Source organism: Oryctolagus cuniculus, chromosome 14 (genome assembly GCF_051225735.1).
Source record: "Oryctolagus cuniculus isolate XC-2025 breed Fujian yellow rabbit chromosome 14, ASM5122573v1, whole genome shotgun sequence".
NCBI lineage: Eukaryota > Metazoa > Chordata > Mammalia > Lagomorpha > Leporidae > Oryctolagus > Oryctolagus cuniculus.
The window spans coordinates 3,342,614-3,365,987 of NC_142880.1; the positions used below are offsets into that span (position 1 = coordinate 3,342,614).

Genomic DNA, 23,374 nt, shown 5'->3' on the forward strand with positions numbered 1-23,374 from the left:
TAGAACAAAGAGGCTGACCCTCCCGTGAGGAAGGCAGGATTTCTCCCGCCTGATTGCCTTCAAGCTAGAACATCCGTTTTAGTTTCCTGTCTTTGCACTTGAACTGAAACATCCGATCTTCCTGGATCTTCATTTGCTGCTGCTGGTGCTTGGGATTTAGCCTCCTTAATTACATGAGCATTTTCTTTATTAACTCTCTCTTCATCTTCATCTGTCTGTATCTTTGTCAATATCTGTATCGTTATCTATCTTTCTGTCTATTACTGGAGAAGCAAAGGGTCCTTGCCTTCGCGCAAGAAAGAATTCAGGCGAGAGACAGAGAGCAGGGGAAAGCAAACAGCAAGGTTTATCAGGGTAGGGACATCCGTAAGAACGGATGGGCACCTCTCCAGACAGGACCTGAGAGGGAGTGCGCAGTTCACATTTAGGCTGGGGCTTCTAAGGGGATGGGGCTTGCCTTCCCACCTTCCCTCCCCCTCTCCTTCTCCTCCCAAAGGACTTGTTGGATGTAAATATGAAAACTTCCTCTCTGAGTTTTCCCCCTGAAGTTATCAGACAGGGGAAGCCTGGCTGGCATTGCCCCGCCTTAGAGGAAGGGTGGTTTTCGGGCAGAAGGGGCAGGACCCCCCAGAAGGTCATCAGGATCTGGGCAGGATGTTTGAAGTGCAGACACTGGGCTGCACCTGGAAGGTTATCGGGATGATTTTGAGATGCGGATGCTGGACCTGGATGTCAATTCCTTAGTCCTTCGTCACACACAAACAAGCTCATTTCTGACTTCCTAACTAACGTATCTATCTATCTATACCTGTATCTATATCCCGATACCTGTATCTATATCTATACATATCTACATCTGTATCTCTGTCTATACCCGTACCCACATCTAGCTCTATGCCCCTGTCTCTATCTCTGTCTATCTGTATTTGCTTCTCTGAAAAGCCCAAGTTGTAAATCAATTCCTGTGGGGAAAACATACAGGTTTTTCCATGGGAAGCATGTGGGTTACTTTCAAAGAGCTGGATTTTAGTCATCTTAAAGGAGGTTCCACCAAAATGACCTTTGTAAAGGGCATGATAGCCATGCAAAGCTCGCAGCTGGGGACAGCATTTGGGGTCGGAAGTGGGGGAGAAAGCAGTGGTCAGTGTGGTTTTTTTTTTTTTTTTTTTTTTTTTTTTCTGAAGGAGCCTGGAGGTAGCAGGGCCTGGGAAGCGGGGACCCAGAAAGTTCACCACACCTGCCACAGAGCACTTCCCTACAACCCGTCCCCACCAATTGTATCACACAAGAGGCTAGAAAGTTTGGGAAGTACATTTAGGAAGTAAGACATTGTCCCCTCTGTGCCCACACTCTGCATTTCCCATTTGCTTGAGGCCTGAGGACACAAGGAAGTGGGGGAGGGGAGGCTGGCGGGGAAGCTCTCGATCAAATGAGAGTTAAACATTTTCTTTTTTTTCTTTTTCTTTTTCTTTTTCTTTTTTTTTTTTTTTTTTTTTTGACAGGCAGAGTGGACAGTGAGAGAGAGAGAGACAGAGAGAAAGGTCTTCCTTTGCTGTTGGTTCACCCTCCAATGGCCGCCGCGGCCGGTGCACCGCGCCGATCCGATGGCAGGAGCCAGGAGCCAGGTGCTTCTCCTGGTCTCCCATGGGGTGCAGGGCCCAAGCACTTGGGCTATCCTCCACTGCACTCCCGGGCCACAGCAGAGAACTGACCTGGAAGAGGGGCAACCGGGACAGAATCTGGCGCCCCGACCGGGACTAGAACCTGGTGTGCCGGTGCCGCAAGGCGGAGGATTAGCCTAGTGAGCCGTGGTGCCGGCCAAACATTTTCATATTAAATGACACTTGAGCAGGAAAGCTAGGTTGTCTGCCTAAGATTTCGTGCAAGAATGGGAAAGAATGTTTTGATGGAAGGGGTGTGAAAGAGGAAAGTTGTGTTCCTCTGCCCCCAGCTGTGTCCGGCTCATTCAATGAACTGGTTGCCTGCAGTTGGCCAAAAATGGAGCCCCGTGATGGTCCAGTGTGCAAAAGCTCGTCACTGCCTCATCCCTGAAACCAATCAGAGAGCTCAGGGTGCCCCTGAGGTCGAAGCCCCAGGGCGTTCCTCTCTTCTCTCTCCAATGACTCTGCAATAGGCCAGCAAACTCATTTCCTGCATCAATTGCATGATGCAAAGTTTCTCATCTCCGAAGTATAGCCTTCAAATTCATTAAGCAGAGATTGCATTTTGTAGCTTTGTATCTATCATTGTAATAACACATACATCACAATGACACCAAGATCTAATGAGCCAACAAGGTAGCGATTAATTCACATTGGTGGGAGTCGATTGAGGAGGAGGAGGAGGCCTAGGCAGGAATGGAATTGCCTTTATCAAATCAAAGAGGCTTCCCCACAGAGGTGCAGATCTGTTTGTCCCTAGGAATGAGACAACTGTAGGGCTACAGCATTCAAACACTGCCCTATTTCCAGAAAACAATACCTTCCCCTTAAGTATTCATGACAATCTCTCAGCATTTAGCAATCCACTGCTTTTCGCTAGTCAGCAAAGTTCTCTGATAAAATGTTGTCAGATCATCAACCTACAAGCTATAAACCACCTACCCACCAGCTCTGTTCCTCAACACTAATTTTCTTTTAATGCCTGTTTGTTTGGCGGGGAGGGGGAGTAGGGAGTTATTTTGATGATTTATAGCATCTGCTTGGTCTCCAGGATTTGGTTTGTTTAAATATTGAGTCTGGTATTCAGAAAGCACTTGAAAAGTTTTGCAAATAAGTGAATACCTTTTTCTTCAAATTGAACCAAAGGAATGATTTATCACTCGCTTTCTTCTGGTTTGCCTGCAAGTGGAGAAATCAGAAAACATCAAATGGGGGAACTGCCTATTGTGCCAGCTTTGATTTAAACCCAAACAGAGGAAGACGCATCCAGGGGCTGTGGTTTTCTGAAGCATTCTCCAGGAAGGCATCAAAGCGCAGAGTGTCAGGATCGCCACTCTTAGCTCGGTGACTTCTCCACATCCCACATTGCAAACCTCTGCCCTGCAAAGGAGCACTTCTGTTTCTCTTCTCACTTTCCAGCCCCAGAGAGACTTCCCTCTGCAGCTTCTCCTGTGCAGATGAAAGGTGGACATCTCTGGTCTCAAGGCATCCGTGTGAAGTGGAAACAGGAGGGCCTCGGGATTCTCACAGTGACTGGGAACCCGGCAAAGAACTCTGGACAAGCCCGCAGCTGAGGAACTGAACGCCTGGTCAGTCTACGGCGCCGTGCGCACACATGGCTCGTCCTGCTCCGAGTTCAGCAGCACCACGAGACCCCGTGACTGGAAGCCTTCCTCTCTGAGAGCTTTCACTTCCGCTTAGACAAGGGGGCAGTAACCTTTTTGGCCTAGAACGGCAACAAGAAAGCTGTTGATGGGTTTCCGAGATAGGCAGAGAGAAAAATGAAACAGCAGAACGTAACGGGATTGAGTGAGAGGAAGGGGAAAAAGAGCAAGCAAAGCAGGAGACAGAAGGCAGGAGAGTGCCAGGGTGGGCGAGGACTTGATGTGGAGCCTGGCACATCATGACTATCACGCATGCCAGAGAAGTCACAGGGCCTACGTTCACATAACACAAAGCACATACACTGTGCAAGCCTTTTGCATCTTCTCATATTATGGAAGTCACCAGAACATTCCCTTTCTCTTGGTGCATTCCACATTTTTGGTCTTAGTCATTTTGATTTTTGACATCTATGTTAGGTGGGAAGCTAGAAATTAGCCTGTGGGGGGGGGGGAGGGGCCGGAGGACATCTGCATCTGCAGAGGCCCACTTTGGAAGCAGCCCAGCATCCACTCTTCCAAGTCCTGCCCAGACCCCGATAACCTTCCAGGTGGCCCCAACCCTCCCCCCAAGGAACGCTCCCAGGAGAATTCTCTCTCCACCTGGCTGGACAAACGTCCTTCTCCCCAGGCACACACCTAAGGGGGACGCCCCTCTGCATGGTGCCAGCAAACCTGGGGAGGAATTTCCTAGTTGACACTCATCCGACCTTTGTCCTGGAGGAGGAGGAAGAGGGGAGGGGGAAGGAGAAACCTGGACCCCTTTGCCCTTATAAGCCTGAGTCTACATAGACTGCCACTCAGCCCTCTGCTCTCCACTGAGCCGCCCGCCTGGCCTACCAGTTGTATTCTCTCCATTTAACCACGTAACTGCTTTCCCCTGGTCTGAGTGACCGGGCACTCTCTCTGTCCCTTCCATTCCGATGGATGCCCTGACCCCAGAAAAACCTTGCAACTCTGCTCTCTGTCTCACACCTGAATTCCTTCTTGCATGAAGACAAGAACCCCATTACTTCTGTCTGGTGACATACATACAGTATATTTTGACATATATTGATACATGATTGATAATGTTGATCTGGTTTAATATATGCTTTAGTATATCCCGTTGGTTTTGAAGAAAACTACACAAAAAGTGCAAAGGTAAATAAAACATTTAGACTAATGCCTGCCACCTCGTGAGCTCCCAGTGAAATGTGAGATTCCCTCCCTCTGAGATGAGAGGGAGACGTTTTTTCAAGGCAGGAAAGGAACAGGAGATAAACCACCATGGCACCAACAAATGGGTGGGATCTACAGACACTGAGGTGAGTTGCTCTCTCTTCCCTCCCTCCACGCCCCCTACCACGGGCTGGTGGCCACCATAGACATCAGCGAGGGGAGTTTGCATCCATCTTGCTTTGGGGGTGGGGTGGGGGTGGGAGGGAGTGCGCCCAGGACCATTCTGTGCTAAGCTGAGAGTGCACCTTACTCTGCAGGCTGAGGAGCCACCAGCACTGCTTGTCCAGCGGGGGAGGGTGTGGCATGGATGCTGTCCATTTCCAATCACCTGTCTGTGCAGGCGTGGAGAAGAGGAAGAGGCTTGCGGCTAGAGGTGGTTTCTTAACTTTCAGATGTGTCCTGGGAGCCTCTTCTGCAGCAGGTACTAGGGAGATGAAGTCTCCTGCCCATCGGCGCTGACCATACAGGCAGGTGGAGCCCCGCGCAAGCGCATGAAGGACCCCCGCGAGGGGAAGTGCTGTGTGGGCCCGAGAACGAGCAAGAACAGGTCAGAGAGGAGCAGGATCTCCACGGGAGTCCTTCCTCCGGGAGGAACCTCAGCATGCTTCTGTGCTGGAGAAAGGGCGAGGGAGACAAAGGTAGGGTGGCTGATGGAGCAGGCCCTCCGAGAGAGCGCGCGAAGGTCTCCGTGCTGGGGAACGGGGCAGCCAGGGGCAGCGGGAGAGGATGCAAGGGGCCGTAGCCGGTGTTCTGGGGCTGTCATTTAACACCACAGACCAGGTAACTTACAGAGGGGAAGGGCGCGTGGTTCTGGAGGTCCCAGGTCAAGGGGCCGCTCCCGGTGAGGGCCTTCTTGCTGCAGGGTGTCATGAGCGAGGGCATCACATGGTGAGACGGAGTTGTCTCAGCTCTCTCTTTCCCCTCCTTATAAAGTCACTAACACCATCGTGACCTCATCTAACCTTAATCACCTTCCAAAGGCCACACCTCCAAATCCCATTCACACGGGGCTTTGGGGGCTTCCTTTCCCATGTGGGTACCGGGCTGCACACGCCCTGAGAGCAGCAGGAAGAGCGAGGGCAGCAGCAGTCTGGACGTAATGCCTCGAGTTCCCGCAAACCAGCATGAATGGTTGCTGTGTGCCAGGGCAGCTGGGAGGGTACAGGCCTGCGCAAAGCGGGGAAGCATTGAGGGGGCCTCTCCCCAGGGAGGGGGCCTTGCACACCAGTCCTCTGAGAGGTGCCCGGTAGCGTCCCTTCTCCCTTACACTGTTTTACAAGGGACTCTGCAGGAGGGCCAACACAGGAGACAGTTTTCCCGGCATATCTGTGCCTCCTACACAGAAGCAGCACATTCATGCAGGCCTGCTTTCTTCCCACCCTTCAATGAGGCCTGATAATGAGGCTGGCAAAAATGAAAAATCTGACAGTATTGAGAGTGGGTGTTGCTGTGGGCACAAAGGAACTCTCCCGCGTCGCTGCGTGCGGTGCAGATTGGCCCAACTACTTTGAAGGCCAATTCTGCAGTCCCTTGTAAAGCTTCAACTGCTGTAACAGGCACACATAACATGGAACATGGAACATGGAACATGGAACATGTGCTGGCTGGACACAAGCCTTCCGAGTCTCCTCTTTGAACTGCAGATGGAGATCTCCGTGGTGCATCCAGATTCAATTCAGAGGGTCTCAACTGGCAATGCTAAAAAGTAGATTCATGGCCAGCGACGCGGCTCACTAGGCTAATCCTCTGCCTGCGGCGCTGGCACTCGGGGTTCTAGTCCCGGTTGGGGCGCCGGATTCTGTCCTGGTTGCTCCTCTTCCAGGCCAGCTCTCTGCTGTGGCCCGGGAGTGCAGTGGAAGATGGCCCAAGTGTTTGGGTCCTGCACCCGCATGGGAGACCAGGAGGAAGCACCTGGCTCCTGGGTTTGGATCAGCACAGCGCGCCAGCCGTGGCAGCCATTTGGGGGATGAACCAATGGAAGGAAGACCTCTTTCTCTCTGTCTCTCTTTCTCACTGTCTAACTGCCTGTCCAAAAAAAGATTCAAAGTAGGTAACAGCAGAGGACGTTGAACATCTCCTTTACGAAACTTTGGTTTCAGTTACGTCTCTAGCCGGTCACAATGAGAAACTTCTCTCTGTGGGCTGGGCTCAAAACACTCAAGAAACACTGCTGTACAGAAACGCTTGTCCATGCTTACAAGGAGACATGAGGAAGCTACGTGGTGCAGCGTTGATTAGAATGGTGATTTACAATCTAGGGGACAATCTCCAACAACAGATGAACTCAAAGCAGTTTACTCAGTGGGATATTGAACTAAGTCTAAATGTATCAGCATATGTAAATCTCAAAAACAAAACTCAACGTAAAAAGGAAGTTCCAGAATATGTATTATACCACTTATTTATTTATTTATTTTTAAAGATTTATTTATTTATTTGAAAGTCAGAGTTACACAGAGATAGGAGAGGCAGAGAGAGAGAGGTCTCCCATCCATTGGTTCACTCCCCAGTTGGCTGCGCCAATCTGAAGCCAGGAGGCAGGAGCTTCTTCCGGGTCTCCCATGTGGGTGCAGGGGTCCAAGGACTTGGATCATCTTCTACTGCTTTCCTGTATTATACCATTTATGAAAAGTTTTTAAAAACTACAAAATAATACCATGCATTGTTTTCACTGTTTATTCGTATGTCAAAATTTTAAAAAGAGTGGGCAGATGCATCACGTAATTTGACTGCTGTTATGTCTTGAGAATCGGAAGGGGATTGGGACGGGGCATATTTCTAATATTCTTTTTATCGAAAGTGTTCTTGAGGAAAATATGGTAATAATTGCCGATTTGCGGCAGGGAGCACACCACCGTTTTGTCTTTCTTTGTACTCCTTGTAGTTTTGGGATACATTCATAAATTCTTTGATATTCCCTCCCTGGGAGGTGGAGCTTAGTTTCTCTTCGTTGGGGCTGGACTTGGTGTCTTGCTTCCCGTAAACAGAATATGAGCTGTCGTGGCCAAGACTAGGAGACTGCCGCTTCTCTCCTGGGCTCTTTCATGTCCCCTCTCTCCGGGGTGTGTGAGGAACTGAAGTCTCCCCGCAGCAGCCAGACGAGTGAGCTCGGAGGCAGACCCTCCCGCCTCTTCAGATGAACACAGCTCTGGCCAGCAGCCTGACCATGACCTCGTGAGGCTGAAGAACAACCACCAAGCTACGTCACTCTCTGCTTCCGGACCCTTAGACATCAGGTGACATAAAAAATGTTCGTTTTTCCAGAGTTGCGAAAGTTTTGGGGTGATTTGTTATGTGGCATTAGATAACCAATGTTGAGTTCTTCTCTGTATTTTCTTTCTCAAAAAAGGAACAACGCCCCTGAATAAACTAAGTCAATAAATTATTAAAATAAGGCAAAACAAAAAGAATTTAGAAAGACCTCTCCTTCAGGTCTGAACAGAAAGCAAAGCCTGCCTCAATGGTGTTGTGATGATCAGACAATCAATCAGCAGAAAGCAGGGAGGACAGCGCGGGCCACACAGGGAACATTTAACGTGTGTGGCTACTGCTGATTGAGGCAGACGCACCTAATGGTGCCCTCACGCCCTCTCTCCCCTCTGCGGGTGAGGTGAGCAGAGGTTCAGACAGGTGCCGACACTTCTCGATCAAAGCCTCTGAGCTATTTCTCTGCTGAAATGTCATTTCCAGGAAAATGAATTTCCTTTTTTCCTCCCTTTACCTTACCTAAATCTAATGAGTGTCACAATTTGCTAGGGCCTAATGCTTCTTCACATCCAGTGCTTTGTAAAATCTTCAGCATTCTGTAGATATTTTTATCATCTCCGTTCTGCAAGAGACTCTGAGAGTTTATCATTTGCTTATAGAACCAGTTGGTGGCAAAGCGGGAACTGAAGCTCTGATCTTGGTAACAAGATTAAGGCACAGATACTTTCTTAAGCAGTTGGTGGTATTTTTTATAAAATATGTTACTCTATAAAAATGTTTTTAAAAATTTATCTGAAATGCGGAGTTAGAGAGAGAGATGGACACATACACACGGACACACAGGCACACAGATATCTTGTATATGCTGGTGGACAATCCAGATGGCCACAACAGCCAGGGCTGGGCCAGGCCTAAGCCAGGAGCCATGAACTTTTTCTGGGTCTCCCATGTGGGTGCAGGGACCCAGGTGCTTGGGGCATCTTATGCTGCTTTCCTTGGCTCATTAGGAGGGAGTTGGATTGGAAGTGGAGCAGCTGGGTCTCAAACCAGCACCCATATAGGATGCTGGCATCACAGGCAGCGGATTTACCCACTATGCCACAATGCTGCCACCCAGCTGATGGTGTTTTATAATTGATCACTTTGACTAGAAAGGTCTTGTCGACTGTTTATTTATTTGAAAGATAGAGTCACAGAGAGAGAGAGAGAGAGAGAGAGAGAGTGAAAGACAGAAAAGCCTTCCATTCAATGGGTCACTCCCCAGTGGTCGCAATGGCCAGAGCTAGCCAGACCAAAGCCAGGAGCCAGGAGCTTCCTCGAGCACGTCAGCAGGGATCTGTGCTACTGGTGAAATGGTGGCGGCAAAGAGATGACCTCGGTGCTTTGTCTCACATGGAAGAAAAATTTCCAAGAGGACAAGGCAAAGAGAAAAGCAAGACGTATTTACAAGCAAGATTTATTTAAGTTAGAGACCTTCAACCAGAGTGGCCTACAAGGGGCTCCAAGAGAGGCAAAACTCTTTGCATTTTTTTTAAAGAAGGCTTTTATTTAATGAACACAAATTTCATATGTATAGCTTTTAGAAATATAGTGGTTCTTCTCCCCATTCCCGTCCTCCCACTCCACTCCCATCCCACCTCCTACTCCCTCTCTCATCTTATATACCTCCCATTTACCTACCTTTGCATTCTTTATTGGAGGCTATTATGGGCCACATTCATATTTTTCTGGGGATGACCAAACCTGGGATCCTGATTGATCTTTCCAGAAGAAGACCGATTTCCATATGATGCATTGGTCTGTGTGGTTTCTTCTACTTAGTTGGCTATTCTACATTTAAAGAGGAACAACCCAACCAACCACTAGAAATTTGCATGCCACCCAGTAAGAGTAAGCCGAAAGGGGTCGGCACTGCGGTGTAGCAGGTAAATTTGCCGCCTGCAGTGCCGGCATCCCATATGGACACTGGTTCGAGTACTGGCTGCTCCTCTTCCGATCCAGCTCTCTGCTGTGGCCTGGGAAAGCGGTGGAAGACGGCTCAAGTGCTTGGGCCCCTGCACCCGCGTGGGAGACCTGGAAGAAGCTCCTGCCTCCTGGCTTCGGATGGGTGCAGCTCCGGCCGTTGTGGCCAATTGGGGAGTGAACCAGCGGGTGGAAGACCTCTCTCTCTGCCTCTCCTTCTCCTTCTGTGTAGCTCTGACTTTCAAATAAATAGAATAAATCTTAAAAAAAAAAAAAAAGAGTGAGCCAGGGAAAGGAGACTGAGGAAGTATTCCCATTCCATCAACCCTGCAGTGACACTGGTGAGTCAACCATGATGTTCTCAACAGTCCCGTGAAGCCCTGCGCTAACAACAAGGTCGCAGAACTGCAGGATTAGAAGTGGCAGAGTTGAAATCAGACGCGAGCTGTATCAGCACCGTGCTGAAAAAGCCTGTCTGAAGGCTTCTCCGAGTGCTGGCCTAGAGATCCAGCTCGTGCCACGTGCCACCAGCCACGGAGCTCCAGCTCTGCGCCCTGTACTGCTGCAGGGGAGCTCCCGCCTTGCCCTTCGAGCGCGTCCACCTCCAAAACTGAAAGTCTCAGAAGTCCGGGTGTTTTTGACCAGGACCTGCACCCACATACGAATAGATTCCAAAGAAGAGAACGAGGAGAATCAGAGCAGCGGGGATGTGTTTTTTGTCCCACAGGCTCTCCGAGGAGCACAGACCGTGTCCAGCTATGGCTGTTCCCTTATCTGCCAGGGAAGGTGGCTGAAGTCAGAAGAGGAAAGGAACCAGACAAGGCTTTTCTCCGGTCCCAACCACCGGATTTAACACATGTGAACTACTGAAATATGTCGGGATAAAAACGATTACCCATGCAAACTGTCTCAGTCAACAACGGTACTGTACATTATAAATCATAATTTCTAAATCTAAATTTATTTTATTGTTTTTTGACTTTCTAAACCAAGGAACTGCATATAAAAGCTGTCTTTTTTTAAATTTTGAAACCCATGCATTTTCTTTTTCATAGTATGCATTCTCTTTGAATTTTTTTTTTTTTTTGACAGGCAGAGTGGACAGTGAGAGAGAGACAGAGAGAAAGGTCTTCCTTTTTCCATTGGTTTACCCCACAACAGCCACTGCAGCTGGTTCGCTGCGGCTGGTACACCGCGCTGATCCGATGGCAGGAGCCAGGTGCTTCTCCTGGTCTCCCATGGGGTGCAGGGCCCAAGCACTTGGGCCATCCTCCACTGCACTCCCGGGCCACAGCAGAGAGCTGGCCTGGAAGAGGGGCAACTGGGACAGAATCCGGCGCCCCGACCGGGACTAGAACCTGGGGTGCTGGTGCTGAAGACAGAGGATTAGCCTATTGAGCTGCGACTCAGGCCAAAGGCTGTCCTTTTAAAAATATTTATTAATTTAATTTATTTGTAAGAATTACAGAAAAAGAAGGAGAGAGAGCGTGAGAGAGTGCTTCCATCTGCTGGCTCATTCCCCAGATAGCTGCAGTGCCCATGGCTGGGCCAGGCTGACGCCCAGACTCAGAAACTTCATCTGGATCTCCCACATGGTGGCAGGGCTCCAAACACTTGGGCCATCTTCTGCTGCTTTCCACCCCCATCCTAATGGGATTTGCTGGCCCACTTCCCTATTCCCTGCAAGAGCATAACAGGACCTGCTTCCCGCACACATGCGCGCTCTCTCTCTCCCTCTGGCCTGTTGGCTTCCGCCACCCGACAATAAACCTTTCTTTAACACCGGTGTTTGGTGTGTTTTGTGGTGGCCTTACACTTCCAACCCAGCTCCCTGTTGATGTACCTGGGAAGGCAGCAGAAGATGGCCCAAGTCCTTGGGTCCCCGTCAGTGACATGGAAGATCTGGGTGCAGTTCTGGGTCCCTGGTTTCAGCCTGGACCAGACCCATCTGTTGTGCCTATTTTGGGAGTGAACCAGCAGATGGAAGATCTTCCTCTTTCTCTGCCTCTCTCTCTCTCTCTCTCCATAGCTCTGCCTTTCAAATAAATAAGAGAAAGAGAGAAAGAAAGAGAGAAAGAGAGAGAGAGAGAATCTTCCATCTGCTGATTCACTCCCCAAATGGCCCCAATGGCCAGAGCTGGGCTAGACCAAAGCCAGGAGCCAGGAGCTTCTTCCAAGTCTCCCACATGGCTGCAGGCACCCACATACTTGGGCCGTCTTCCACAGCTTTCCAAGGTGCATTGGCAAGGAGCCGGGTCAGCAGCTTAATCCACTATGCCATAGCTCTGGCCCCATCATATAAGATAATTTAAATAGGGGCCAGCATTGTCATGGCTCAGTGGGCTAAGCTGCCGCTTGCAATGCCAGCATCCCTTATGGATGCCAGTTTGAGTCCTGGCTGCTGCACTTCTGACCTAGCTCCCTGCTAATGCGCCTGGAAAAGCAGCAGAATATGGCCTTAGTCCTTGGGTCTCTGCACCCACTTGAGAAACCAGATGAAGCTCCTAGCTCCTAGCTTTGGCCTGACCCATCTCTTCTCATTGCGGCCACTTTGGGAGTGAATCAGGGAATGGAAGAGCTCTCTCTGTCTATCTCTTTAACTCTGTTTTCAAAATCAATAAAATAAATCTTTAAAAAAACCATTTAAATAAATTATGACCCTAAACAGCTACTTAAAGGAATAAACAACTATATGTACACACACAGGACTACTAACTATATTGTTGAAGTTAAAAAGCAAGTTGCTGGGGTCGGCGCTGTGGCATAGCAGGTAAAGCTGCCGCCTGCAGTGCCAGGATCCCATACGAGTGCTGGTTCATGCCCCAGCTGCTTCATTTCTGACCCAGCTCCCTGCAAATGTGCCTGGGAAAGCAGCAGAGGATGGATCAAGTGCTTGGGCCCCTACACCCATGAGGGAGACCTGAAAGAAGCTCCTGGCTCCCGATTGGCCCAGCTCTGAACGTTGAGGCCATCTGTGAAGTGAACCAGTGGAAATAAGACCTCTCTCTCTGTGTAACTGGGCCTTTCAAATAAATAAATAAATCTTTCAAAAAAAAGCAAGTTTCAGCATAATATTTACAGTGTAATTTCACTTTTATATGTAAACAAAAATTAGGAGAGGCTGTTTTGTGGGACCGAGCCCCTGCATTAGGTTCCCAGACATCATACTGAAAGCAAATGCAGTCACTCATGCTAAATAACAGGGAATCAACCTGAAGCTTTAGGAAAACAGATCCCAAAACACACCGCCTTTTCCTGAAAATAGGAATTCAGGTCTACCCAGAATCGCAGCCTGAAGCAACCTCATGTGAGCCCAGCAGTTTTTTTCCATTACTCGATTCCCTTGTACCCACCTGGCCAAGCCCACTGTTGTGCTGTCGTGCAGTGGGAGGTTTCCTTCTATTTGTAGAATGAAATTCAAAAGGGGCAACTAGACATGGAAGGAAAATGTCCTGTAATGTTATCACATGTACTGGGGGGCCCCTTCAGATTAGCGTTCTGGGTATTTGAGAAGGTCTGGGAAAACCCCCAACACACTGTTGACAAATATCCTCGGGCAGAAGAGTTGAGAGTGGTAGAGAAAAAGGCACGTGGATTCCCTTCCATTGTTTATATTTTGACTGTTATGTTATTTTCATAGCTGAATAAAATGTTTTATGTTGAATTACTGCCAACTTTACAAGGTTACCCTGCCTCTCAAATACTCATGGGAACTTCGCTGTGTGTGCACTCAGCAATCTGCCAGGGGTTAAAGGACCCACAGGGAAGTTCTCATGAGGAACTCAGTGTCGGGCTGGGGACGAAAGCAGAACTTTGACAATGACACAACGTGATGGCTGGGGACATGACAAGCCGGTGCAGCCATCCGGTGCTGCTAAAACGGGATTCCATTCTCTGACGGAGGCTTGGTGCAAGGGAAGCTGCCTCAGGTCACACATTTCCCTACACAAGGACCTAGTGCAACGTTCAATATCACTAGGATCACAAACTGCAGTACCAGTTACACTAATCTGTCTTCTCTTCATTCATCCACCATTTGTAATATTGAGGACAGAATTTGACTGCTTGATCTTATTGGAGAACAGTAGGAATGAAGTTACTAGATAGAAACTGGGTGAAGCCACCCCAGAAGTACCTGGTGTCGGTCACGCTTGGCCCATATAGGGCCATCCTTGGCTTGTGTATCAGTTCTCTTTCCAATCCAAACAGCAATGCCTGGGGTTTGGGGCTAGTTTTTTTTTTTTTTTTTTTTTTAAGATTTATTTATTTATTTGCAAGTCAGAGTTACACAGAGAGAGGAGAGGCAGAGAGAGAGAGAAAGAGAGAGAGAGAGATCGTCCATCGGATGGTTCACTCCCCAACTGGCCACAACGGCTGGAGCTGTGTCGGTCTGAAGCCAGGAGCCAGGAGCTTCTTCTGGGTCTCACACGGGTGCAGGGCCCCAAGGACTTGGGCCATCTTCTGCTGCTTTCCCAGGCCACAGCAGAGAGCTGGATCAGAAGTGGAGCAGCCGGTTCTTGAACCGGCGTCCATATGGGATGCCAGCACTTCAAGCCAGGGCATTAACCTGCTGCGCCACAGTGCTGGCCCCTGGGGTTAGTTTGATAGACAAATCATGATCTACGGATAAAGAGCTAACTGGTGCCACTCTTCTTCACAGCCAAGACTGCGGACTCCTCCTCCAGTCCCATGGCCACAGGTGAGTGCAGACAAAAAGGAAGGACAGTTGTGTGTGAGGACAGGTACGGGGAGAGAAGTCACAGTCAGCACCTGTGAGGCAGCTTCTCGGGCAGGCTGCTCCGTGCTGCTGAGCGAGCTGTCCCTGCACCAGAGCGTCAGGGGCTCCAAGTCACTTTACTCTCCAGGCAGAGCGGGCGCCAGCTGCGTGGCTACGTCATGTGGCTCAGCACCCTGGGAGGCTCAAGCCCTTTCCAACCAGTATCAAGGGAGCGTGTCTTGGATAATGACCGTTGTGGCTTTGAACTAGCAAACTGTACTGTCAGAACTGGGGGCCGAGCTGGAGGAAGAGGAGAGGAGGGAAGCTCAAGTAAGTGTTTCCAGCTTGAGCCTGGTGCCCAGCAGATGTCCAGTAAGCATCTGTTACGTGAATACCAGTGTTGGGCCTACAGTGATGAGCGAAACGGACACATTTCTCAGCTGCTGTAGCGGATGAAAGTAGGGACTGAACAACATGTATCATAGGAGATCACATATATAACGGGCATAATAAAACAAAACTGAACTGTGAATACTCTATGACTCAGACCTAGGTTTGGGCTGTACAGAAATTAGTGCTTTTAGGAGACTTGTAAAAGAACATTAATTGCAAATATTTGTGTGCTAGCACAAACAGAAAACGTAAACAAAATCAAACTCTGCAAGGTGCAAACAACCCAAATGCTTACTTTTAGAGTCAACACACTGTAGTATATTCACACTATAGAATTTTATGCTGTTGTGGATAATTAATTACTACACATTTATTTGTGGATGACAGATACCATGCCTGGAGCTAAGGCAGCCATTTTGACACCATACAGGAGGACATTATAGCATCAATTACTGAACCAATGCTAGCAGCTGCTTGCTAGATAAACTCCAATCAGTTTAGGGCATTATTTATGTGCACACACAAATATCCCCAATTGTTAGGAACATGAGGCCGATAAGTAAAATTTATCAAGCTCCCATGCCTCTGTGCCTTTGCCCCCTTATCTGTGTGCCTCTATGGCAACTGATGTCATGGTAACCAACAGGCCCACCTGCTTGGCTTGCTGCCCACAGCCCTGTTAAGTAACTGTTTGGCTCGGTGCCACTACTGTCTGTAAGCTCATATAAAGCTGAGGCGTGTGGTCGGATGCAGATACCTCCTTGCAGTCCAGTTGGACATCACGGGTAAATGGTTGCTTTCCTGTGTACATTTTAGCCCACAGCTGTGAACAAAGAGGTATGAATTTGCACTAAGGCTCCAAAGTTATTTTTTGGCCTGTCAAACCCAGACCTAGTCGCCTGGTGGGCGAGTTCCTGACCACACCAATATGACAGTTACTGTGAGGAAGGATCAGGAACTATTGAGGATGACAAGTCAGGGGGACCTCAGTGTTCAATGCTGAAATGTTTCAGCATGGGTGGGCTTCTTGGTGCCTTGGAGGAGTGAGAAGGCGCCATTATGGGACTCAGAGACCAAGAGGGCTGAGCCCAGCTTCTCTTTGCTCCCTCCCTCTGATCAGAGAAACAGCAGTCAGACGTCTGCATCCCATACTGGAGTGCCTGGGTTCAGTACTAGCTCTTTGTCCCATTCCAGTTTCCTGCTAACGCACAGCCTGGGAGGCAGTGGTGACAGCGCAAGTACCCGAGTTCCTGCCACCCACGTGGAAGACCCACGTTGAGTTCCAGGCTCTGGCTGCTGCAGAAACCTGGGGAGTGAACCAGCAGATGGAAATTCTCTCTCTTGCCCTCTTTCAAATAAGAAAAATTAAAAAAAGAAAAGTGGTTTCTAACTAGAAATTTATACAAAAATACATTTATACCATGATTGACATGTGCATAGTTTTTTCATAATATGCATTACCTATGAACTTTCTGACAATCCCTTGTATACAGCTTTCATTTTTTTTTGCATCAAAACAACCCTGTATTTTTATTCCATTTTCAACGAACTTTTTAAAGTGCCCTTGTATATGCAGCTGTAATTTATCCTCACTGCTGTATTGCACTTCATTTTAGGAGTACACTACAGTTACGGCGCAGCAGGTTAAACCACTGTTTGGGATGGTGACATATGCAAGAGTCCGGATCATATCCTGGCTACTCTGCACTTTTTTTTTTTTTTTTTAAGATTTTATTTAAAAGGCAGAGTGGCAGAGAAAGAGAGACAGATCTTTCATCTACTGTTCCACTCCCCAAATGTCTGAAACAGCTGGGCCTGGACTAGCCTGAAGCCAGGAGCCAGGAGCTTCATCCCGGTCTCCCACATGGGTGATAGGGGTCTAAGTACCTGGGCCACCTTCCGCTGCTTTCAAAGCAGGGAGCTGGATCGGAAGTGGAACAGCCAGGACTCAACTGGTGCTCATATGGTTGCCCACAGTGCAGGCCTGACTCTGCACTTCCAACCAGGTCCCTGCTAATGCACCTGGCAGGCAGTCTTTGGTGGCCCAGGTACTTGAGTTCCTGCCTGTCACGTGGAAGAGCCAGGTGGAGTTCCTGACTCCTCGCTTCACATCAGTCCAGCCTGTCTTTTTTTTTTTTTTTTTTTTTTTGACAGGCAGAGTGGACAGTGAGAGAGAGAGAGAAAGAGAAAGAGAAAGGTCTTCCTTTGCCGTTGGTTCACCCTCCAATGGCTGCCACGCTGTGGCCGGCGCACCGCGCTGATCCGAAGAGGCAGGAGCCAGGTGCTTCTCCTGGTCTCCCATGGGGTGCAGGGCCCAAGCACCTGGGCCATCCTCCACTGCACTCCTGGGCCACAGCAGAGAGCTGGCCTGGAAGAGGGGCAACCGGGACAGAATCCGGCGCCCCGACCCAGACTAGAACCCGGTGTGCTGGCACCGCAGGCGGAGGATTAGCCTAGTGAGCCGCGGTGCCGGCCCAGCCTGTCTTTTGCAGGCATTTGGGAAGTGAAAGAGCAGATGGCAGATATCTTTCTCCCTGTTTCTTCCTTTCTCTCTGCCAGTTTGTCTTTCAAATAACTAAATAGATAAAGAAAAATTTAAAAGCTCTACAGTTTAGTTACTCAATTTCTTGTCAGGAATGCTTGAAACAATGCAGTGTTAACATTCTGGTACATGCCTCCTGGGTGAGAATTTCTTTAGGGCACAAACTCAGGAGTGGAAATGCTGGATTGCAGGGGATGATGGTATTTCAAAAAAATTCATGGAAAATGGGAATTAAAAGATGTCTATTTTGGTCTACCAAATTTTGAAAGCCATGCATCATGGGTATATACAAATTCAACTTTATTTGAACTGCCAGAGTGTTTTCTAAAGGGGTTTTAAATGATTTACTGTCACCAGAAGTATTTAAGGGGTCTTGTTCTACATCCTCTGCAGTATTTCATGATTGGCCTATTTTCAAATTTTCACCAGGGATGTCATTATGATTGCTGAACATATCTTTTTTGTTCTCGCTGATTTCATTTTTGCATCCATCTTTACCCTCAGTTTGGAGGTATTTTTCTTTCTTTTTAAAAATATTTATTTTGGGGCCAGCACTGTGGCATGGTGGGGGGAAGCCTCCGCCTGCAGTGCCAGCATCCCATGTGGGCGCTGGTTCAAGTCTCGCTGCTCCACTTCTGATCCAGCTCTCTGCTATGGCCTGGGAAAGCAGTGGAAGATGGCTAAGTCTTGGGCCCCTGTACCCGCGTGGGAGACCCAGAAGCTCAAGGCTCCTGGCTTTAGATTGGCATAGGTCTGGCTGTTGTGCCCATTTAGGGAGTGAACCAGCAGATGAAAGACTCTCTCTCTTTCTCTGCCTCTCTAATAAATAGATATTTATTCAAATACTTATTCAAATATTTATTTGAAAGGCAGAGTTTCAGAGAGGGATTTTCTATTCACTGGTTCACTCCCCAAATGGCCACAAAGGACAGTGCTAGGCCAGGCAGAAACCAGGAGCCAGGAACTTCATCCACGTCTCCCTTGCAGGTGCAGTGGCTCAAGTATTTGGGCCATCTTTCATTGCTTTCCCAGGCCATTAGCAGGGAGCTAATGGTGCATCCAGGACTGGAACTGGTGCCCATATGGGATACTGGTACTGCAGGAGGCAGCTGAACCCACTGGGTCACAACACCAGCCCTGAAGTTATTTTTTCATCATCTCCTATCATCACGTATACTTCTTCTATGTCATTTTCAAATTGCTCTCCAGGTGCTGAGTAGAGTGCTGGATGCTACTGATTGATTGATGACTAATATTGGTTATTCATCAGCATGGCACCATCTGGGCTGTGCTCTGGCACAACTCTAATTTTCCCAGCATTCCCTCTAATAATACTAAGAATTTAACCTTTTCTTTTCTTTTTTAAAAAAGATTTATTTATTCATTTGAAAGGCAGAGTTAGGGAGAGGCAGAGGCAGAGAAAGGTCGGTCTTCCAATCTGAGGGTTCACTCCCCAATTGGCCCCAAAGGCTGGAGCTGGGCCAATCTGAAGCCAGGAGTCAGAAGCTTCTTTTGGGTTTCCACCTGAGTGCAGGGGCCCAAGAACTTGGGTCATCTTCCACTGCTTTCCCAGGCCACAGAAGGGAGCTGGATCAGAAATGGAGCTGCCAGTGCCCAGATGGCTGCCATCACTATAGGCGGTGGCTTTACTATGCCACAGCACAGGGCCCAGAATTTAACACTTTCAACATGAAGGAAGATGTTACAGTTATTCCTAGGAGGGTAAGGAAGCTAAGCTGCAGATTTGAAAGTAGCTTGCCAAGAGCTTGGACCACCACTGGCACAATTGAGCTGACGGAGGTATAAAATACCCAGGCTAACAGACAATTGCTTCTGAATGCAGCCAAGACTTAGAATTCTTCTACTTTTTTTATTTGATTTTACTAGCATCTCTATTTTATGTAAACCAGAAGCCCCACTCCCAAGCCCTATTCTTAGAGACTGGCAGCTTGAACACCTGCCAGCTGACTGGCATCTCAGACTTCTTCTCAAAGTACTTTCTTGTAGGTGGCAGTGTTAGTTTCAAATCCTACTTTGCATTTTTCTGGGAAAGATAGAAAAAGCCATCTGGTGAGCATTACCCCGAAATATTCTCCTCTGAGTGGAGCTTCCTGAGTGAAAAATTCTAAGATATGAGTGTGTGGTGGAAAGCTAGGCAGAATACAAATTGGAAAATTTTAAAAAATGAGGCACCAAATTTTGATACTTATGAGAATCACCTTTCTGTACAATAAACTCATCCCCCCACCAAGTCCTTTTCATAGCTTATTTTGAGGAATGATGTTTTTGAATGAAACCCAGTTCCTGCATAATATTTTTCTGGGACTCGTTTAAGTCCAACCCTGTTCTCATGCAACTCGATTGGTCTGGAATGTTGGCCTCCTTTGCTCGTCGGCTGCCTCTTCCATTCTCAGGACGTCATTCCTGTCACCCCACCTCCACACGTGGCATTCTTCCCTATCTGCCTAGAACAGAACCTGTCAAGCAGTAGGCCTTCAACACTACATATGCTGACTGAAAGATGCATGGGGTACGCGAATGAATGATTCAGTGAATGAAAACCTTCCCAGAAAGGGAAGGAACATTAAGGAGCGGAATTTCCTACGGAAGTGCTTGTTTTGTTGCTATTTCATCTGCACCCTGGGAAGCAACAGAGGACATCTCAAGGGAATGGGTTTCTGCCACCCACACGGGAGGCTCAGGCTGAGTTCCTGACTTCAGCTCCGGCCAGAGTGAACCAGGGGAGAACAGCTTGCTTACTTCCTGGTTGTCTGCTTCTGATAAAATAATACATAAAAATAATCAGATTTGGAAACCAACCTGTTTGTATACTAACTGTGCTTTTATTTATTTACTCTCTAAATATTTATTTTACTTGAAAGGCAGTTACAGAGAGATAGAGAGAGAGGGATCTTCCATCAGCTGGTTCACTCTCCAAATGACTCAGTGGCCAGGCTGAAGCCAGAAGCCTGGAATTCCATCCGGGCCTCCCACCTGGGTGGCAGCGACCCAAACCTCAGGCCATCTTCTGTTGCTTTCCCATGAACATTAGATCAGAAGTGGAGCAGCCAGGACTCAAACCGGTGCTCATCAGGGTCGCTGGTTTTGCAGGCTGAAGCCGAAGCCAGGAGCCAGGAGCCAGGAGCCAGGAGATTTACCTGGGGCTCCCACATGGATGGCAGGGGCCCAAGGCCTTGGGCCATCCTCTGCTGCTTTTCCCAGGTCAACAGCAGTGAGCTTGATTGGAAATGGAGCAGCCAGGACACAAACCAGGACCCATATGGGATGCGGTGCCGCAGGAAACGGCTTACCTGCTACACCATGCTGCCAGCCCCCACTAGGTGTACATTAAAACGACTGTCTGACATTTGGGCAACTTACAGCTCATCCTGTTTTGGTGTTCGTCTAACAGGGTTACTAATAAATCTCCCCTTGTCCAAGTGTGTATGCCGGATAACTGCACGCCACACCGAGAACATCAGCATTCTATCAAGTCAAGCCATCTTCACTGCGTTCCAGCCCTGCGCCAGGCACTGTGCCAAGCCGTCTGTACGGGACTATTCCTTCTTCCCCGAGTTTTCACCTAACTTCTGCTCTTTCCTCAGGGAGATTTCCCAGCGCTCTCAGTTAGTTAGGTTATCCATGAAGTGAATGTCAATGTTAGGTAAGACACGTAAGAGATTTATGGGTGGGGACTGCATTGCTGGAGGAAAAAGGGCAAGAACCAAGAGTAGACAGAGAAAGCGTCAAATTTCCATGCAGGTCTGAGATCTACTGAAGAGGAGGAAGTCAGAACCGGAAGGGCAAAGAATGCAGCCAGGCCCATGCCGAGTTCTCAGGCTAGAAGTGCCCGTTAGAGAAGTTCCTCACCTTGCCTAAACTGCCTGGCACCAGGTCTGGTCATCAGCTGGCTGGAGCTCGGGAGAAGCATGTGTGGCCTTAGCCCTACGCATGGTGGAAGTCCAGAGAGGCAGTCCGCTGTGCTCTCCAAACATGAGTCCTGCATATCCATGGCCATCATGCCCTCCAGAGTGAGTGAGAGTTCCTAAGTTACTTGCTCTTAAAGCAACAAGTGTTTTCTTTTTCTCAGCAGCATTAAAATTTAAATTTTGCTTTAGCCATTTTAAAGGTTATGCTCTCTCTCTGAATGGTAAGCTGCATCAGGGAAGCTGCCTAGTTATCACTGCATCCCAAGACACACAAGATGAGATGGCACACAGTACGTACCACATACAATAGTCACCATTTTTATCCATTCGCTATTCTGTTCCATTCATTACTACATTCAAGCTGGCTTCACACTGCAATTAAAAACCACAGATCCCAGAGCTCAATGTTATTTCTTCTGGAGCATCTTAGTTTTTATATATTAGCCAAGCGTAACCCAAAGTGATGAAGTTGAAGATGGACTTTTAGGACTGTATTAATGTACATTCATGCAGAGATAAAGAGTCCTATTGTAGGTTATTTCCAATTTCCTGAGTGAGTGTACTCTGGTGCCTGCTCTCTTCTGGGCTGAGATTCCTGTAGCCTGGTGATCGTGTCTCTCTAAATAACCTGCTTCCTCAATCCCATCTCCTTGCCAGAAAGTAACATTTCTCAGATGATGTAGTATAAAGTATTGGGAAAAGGGAATGGGACATAAACTAATAAAGCCAGGATGAAGGGACCTAGGAAGAGCTGCAGATGAGTCTAAATCACAGAAGAGGTCAGACACCATTCTCAGGCCACACGTAAAATTAAAAACCAGGGGTGGGCATTTGGCCCAGGGGTTACAAAGCCCATGTCCCACTTTGGAATCCGCGGGTTTACTAATCAGCTCTGGCTCCCAACTCCAGCTTTCTGCTAATATGGACCCTGAGGGCAGTGGTGATGGCTGAGGGGGTCGGGTCCCTGCTACTCACATAGGAAAGCTGGATTGAACGCCCAACGCCTGGTCTGCCCATTTTCTTCCCACCTTATCCTCCAGCTGTTGTGGGCATTTAGGGGTGAACCAGCAGATGGGAGCTCTCTCACACTCCTTCAAATAGATAAATAAAATTTAAAAATCACAACAAACATGAACCTCCTCCCCCTAGCTTGTAGCCAATCCCCCCTCCTCCCCTTCTTTTCTGATTCTGCCCCAGGGGTGGCGGCTGAGTGTAGAAGGGGCATAACACTCTGATAGGGGGGAGAAGGTGTAGAGTGCCTAAGATCAGACTATTTGGACTAAAAACTTGTCTTGGGGGGCCAGTGCAGTAAGTTAAACCTCCCACATGGGCATCCCACATGGGCACCAGTTCGAGTCCTGGCTGCTCCATTTCTGATCCAGCTCCCTTCTGATGGCCTGAGAAAACAATGGTAGATGGACCAAGTGCATGGGCCCCTGAGACCATATGGGAGATCTGGAAGAAGCACCTGGCTCCTGGCTTCAGATCAGCTCAGCTCCAGTGGCTGTGGCTATTTCAGGAGTAAACCAGTAGATGGAAGATCTCTCTCTCTCTGTGTCTCTCCCTATCTCTGTAACTCTGTCTCTCAAATAAATAAATCTTAAAAAATAAATAAAAACGTGTCTTGGGCAATATTTGTGGGATACCGAGCAAGTTACTTAAGTCTGTCTTGCCACCTTTAAAGATAATAATAGTAGTTATGTTAGAAGATGGTTAATCAGATTATAGGAGATAAATTACATAAAGTGCTTAGCAAAGTCCTTGGGATATAGTAAACTGATAAATCTCCTTACTATCAATTCTTGTCACAATTTCTGTATTACATTACGCAAAACATGATCTACAGCCACATTCAGGAGTCATGAGGTTAGAACTAGTTCCACAATTATATTAAGTTTATTCACATTTTTTTGTGTTAACATTTGCCTGACGGTTCAAAAGCAAAACATTACAGATCACAATGTGATGTCACTTTACACCCACTAAGATGGTTGTATTAGAAAACAATATTAAGTGTTGACAAGGATGTGGAGAAACTGGACATACACAGCTAATGGGAATATAAATTGGTATATCCACTT

The 23,374-nt window shown here is 48.1% G+C and overlaps 1 long non-coding RNA gene across 1 annotated transcript; it reads left to right on the forward strand.

Moving 5' to 3' along the window:
• Nucleotides 1–7,528: 7,528 nt before the first annotated feature.
• LOC108177261 (uncharacterized) lies at nt 7,529–21,195 on the forward strand. Its single transcript, XR_016220348.1, has 3 exons — nt 7,529–7,779; nt 14,373–14,411; nt 20,777–21,195. It is a non-coding gene; the product is annotated as an uncharacterized LOC108177261 (long non-coding RNA).
• The last annotated feature ends 2,179 nt before the right edge of the window (nt 21,196–23,374 follow it).